Source organism: Pristiophorus japonicus, unplaced genomic scaffold, assembly GCF_044704955.1.
Source record: "Pristiophorus japonicus isolate sPriJap1 unplaced genomic scaffold, sPriJap1.hap1 HAP1_SCAFFOLD_43, whole genome shotgun sequence".
NCBI classification, from domain to species: domain Eukaryota; kingdom Metazoa; phylum Chordata; class Chondrichthyes; family Pristiophoridae; genus Pristiophorus; species Pristiophorus japonicus.
Window position 1 is genome coordinate 374502 of NW_027254201.1, and position 4047 is coordinate 378548.

Below are 4047 nucleotides of genomic sequence, written 5' to 3' on the forward strand. Positions count from 1 at the left end.
TGAATACGACTGCAAGGGACCTACGTTTGTCTTCATTAATCTTTTTCTCTTCACATATTTACAGAAGCTTTTATGTTCCAAGCAAGCTTCCCCTCCTAATGAAACCCTTCGTCCTCCTCTGTTAAATTCTAAATTTCTCCCAGTCCTCAGGTTTGCTGCTTTTTCTGGCCAAGTTATGTGCCTCTTCCTGGGATTTAACACTATCCTTAATTTCCCTTGTTAGCCACGGTTGAGTACGTTCTCCGTTCTATTTTTACTCCAGACAGGGATGTACAATTGCTGAAGTTCACCCGTGTGATCTTTAAATGTTTACCATTGCCTAGCCACTGTCAACTCTTTAAGTATCCTTGGCCAGTGTATTCTAGCCAATTCACACCTCAGACCGTCAAAGTTCCCTTTCCTTAAGTTCAGGACCCTAGTTTCTGAATTACCTGTGACACTCTCCATCTTAATGAAGAATTCTACCATATTATGTTACACTTCCCCAAGGGGCCCCGCACAACAAGATTGCGAATTAGTCCCTTCTCATTACACATCACCCAGTCTAGTATTGGTTACTCAACATATTGGTCGAGAAACCCATCCCAAATACACTCCAGGAAATCCTCCTCCACCACATTACTACCATGTGGTTAGCCCAATCAATATGTAGATTAAAGTCACCCTTGATAACTGCTGTACCACCACTGCACACATCCCTTATTTCTTGTTTGATGCTGTCCCCAACCTTACCACTACTAAACAGTGAGACAGACATTGCAGCAAGGGTCTGGTTATTGTGAAACAACAATTCTAGAGGAACAGTGACCCCGACTTGATTTGAACAAGCAGCCCTTTGATCTAGAATCAGACGCACTACCGTTGAACCATGAGGTTTACACAGTAGTTAAGGGATGTTCGTCTATATGAAGGTTCTGCAATACAAGGGACATTAAAATCCCCGTCCATTAAAATACAGTGAGTAAAATGGGATATGGTTTAACAGTCACATGCAAAATGTGATGTATTGATGCTTGGGGTCACTAGACACCAGGGGGCGCCACTGTCGGAGGTCATCGGACTGTACGCGTGTGTGCGCAGGCCCTGGCATACAAGAACGAGTACCATGTCACGTGGGCACTTTGGGAGTAAATAACGTTGAACCAGGTTTCCAGCCGAGTGAGTTAACAGTAACAAGTCTGTCGAGTCATTCTATACATTAGACAAAACACAGGACAAATGATTGAATTATGGACTGTCCCTGAGTTAGCATTTGTTTGATTGTGCAAAAGAAGGTGAGGGGTTAATTAATGATGCTTTCCCGTGAAAGCAAGACAAAAGGTTAAGAAAAAAAGCATACGATGACTGTCAGGTGAGCGCTGCTTGTGATACGTGGTGGGATGGGCGGGAATTTTAAAGCCACTTGTATTGCAGAACCTTCATATAGACGAACATCTCCAGCTCGCTGTGTAGGCCTCGAGGCGCAACGGTAGCGCGTCTGACTCCAGATCAGAAGATTGCATGTTCAAATCACGTCGGGGTCACTGTTCTTTTGGATATTGTTCTTCCAGATTTAATATTTCATTTGCTGTTTGAAAATAACCAAACCCTTGCTCCAAGGTCTGTCTCACTGTTTCCCCGGTGTCAGGCAGAGATACGCCTGCTGTCCTCATTTATTTCATGTGACAGGACACAAAAGTTCAAAATCAACCTGCAGGTGGCCACACACAGCACTGAATAGTCAGGATGGCCGAGTGGTCGAAGGTGCTGTGTTCAGGTCACTGTCTCCTCTGCACGTGTGTTCAGCTTGAATTCCAATTCAGACAATTATTATCATTAAACGTTGGCTTCACACGCAAAAGGTCCCCGGTGGATCCGTTTTCTTTCACTCAAACTTATCTATTTATTGAAGTGAAATAAAGAGCAATTCAGGAATAAGGGAGCCCTTTTGCCAGGGGAATAAATAGCAAATAAAAACAGCAAATGCTGGAAATCTCAGCAGGTCAGGCAGCATTTGCAGGGAGACGAAACTCGCCTCCGATTATTCATCCACAGCAAGTTTAAACATAATGTTTCTGCCTGGTATTGAACCAGGGACTTTTCGCGTGTAAAGCAAACGTGATAACGACTACACTACAGAAACCTCTGGTACAGTAACCCCCACAGCGAGGAGCTGACCAGTGAGCTCCCTCTGTGCTGATCGGGAATGTGTTGGCTCACCTTAAACAACTTCTGTCCCACACTGATAGTTCTCAATCCTTCTCCTCCGCTGCCCTTTACAGAAATGTCACGGATCACCCAGCCACCGTGTTCACTTCCACATCCTCACAGTGGGGCCACAGAGGCTCCTACTGTCTCCCCGCGATCAGCGAACTCACCCAGTTTACAAAATTAAACCCCGAACACGTGCCCGGCAAAGGGCAGGAGAAGCCAGATAGTCTGTAAGCTTGGTCTATCACAGAAAGTATTGGTATTCGTGGTGATTACAGCAATTATTTATCGTCTTACAGACCTCAATTATTTTTATGCGATGAATTGATCGAGGATTGAAACCAGCTTAGTGCGCCAGGTCTTAACCCCTCAACCACCAGAGAACAGTTAAGATACATGTCGAACCAAGTTAGTGTGCCGGGTCTTAACCCCTCGACCACCAGGGAAGAGTTACGATACATGTCGATAAATTTACATATATTTATATATGAACCTGAATGCCAATGGCTACCTTCCTGGACCTCGTGGCGCCCACGGTAGTGCGTCAAACTTTGAGTGAGAGAAACGGTTCCACAGTGACACCAGTCATGTGTTCGACATGGTTACCGCTTGTACTATGACAAGGTATGCCACAAGAGGGCACTGCAGTGGGAGACTTGTATCTTACCTGCACAGGTGTGCCTGGCCTAGTATAAAAGGCAGGCCACCAGGTGTGATCCTCACTCTGTGGTTATCAATAAAGGACTCAGGTCACTACAGTTCAAGCACGACACATTGTCTCGTGGAGTCATTATCAGAGCATTTGAAGGTATAACAAGGGAGCCCAAAGCCTCATAAACTGGAAATTCTACCAGAGCGTCGAAGTCATGCTGTAGGTGCCTGGGACAACACATTGCTCAAAGTTGTCCATACGTGAAGGCAAAGTGTTTCTTCTACAGAATGAATGGGCATCTTGCGAAGGCATGCCGACTGAAGGGTAAACCTGTGTTTAAAGCTATGAGTCCAGCGTTCAAAGCTATGAGTAGAAATCCCAAGAGACTACATAGTATGGAAGAACAACAACAGGACGAGGAGATCCTAGAGTTACACCTCATCAGGAGCACGAGGTTAACGGACAGCGATTCGGAAAGCATCAAAATCCAAATAGATGTTGCGGGATTAAAGATACCAATGTAAATTGACACGGGTGCATCCGTGAGTGTAATACCGGAGTCACTGTACCGCGACAAATTGCGTGATTTCCAACTGGAGAAACACAAGAAAGAGCTGCGAGGCTACTCGGGAGAGTAAATTCCTGTGGTAGGTCTTTTCACTGTACCGGTGAAATATAAAGATCAATTTCAGAACTTGCCTCTAATAGCAGTGAAAGGAGACAAGTCTGCCTTACAGGAAGAAATTGATTAAGCTCACTGAAGCTGGATTGGAGTAGGATTTTCTGTGTGGAAGCGAGATTTTCATCAACGGATGAGGTTATCAAGAAGTATCCAAAGGTGTTCTGCGAAACGGGCAGTCCGATCCAAGGCTTCAAGGCGAGTGTTAGGGTACAGAAGGACGCTAGATTGGTTTACTACAAGCACCATTCCGTACCATATGCACTCAAGGAAAAAGTTGAGCAAGAACTCAAAAAACTAGAAGGTGTTAACCGTTACACTGCGGAAACATCTCCACTTTCAGCACCAGATTACCAAAATTAAACCCAATGAGATCGGGAGAAAAGTTCCTCACATGCTCAGGGCAAAATATATGATTGTCGTTCTACAAAAGAATGAACAAACCTCAGCACCAAGTCAGACGGAAATGTTAAGCGAGCAGGTGGACTTCTGAATCGCACTTTTTAGGAGTTGGTGGTGACAAAAC

At 44.9% G+C, this 4047-nt stretch overlaps 1 non-coding gene across 1 annotated transcript; it reads right to left on the reverse strand.

Moving 5' to 3' along the window:
• Positions 1–2049: 2049 nt before the first annotated feature.
• trnav-uac (transfer RNA valine (anticodon UAC)) lies at positions 2050–2122 on the reverse strand. Its single transcript has one exon. It is a non-coding gene; the product is annotated as a tRNA-Val (tRNA).
• Positions 2123–4047: the final 1925 nt, after the last annotated feature.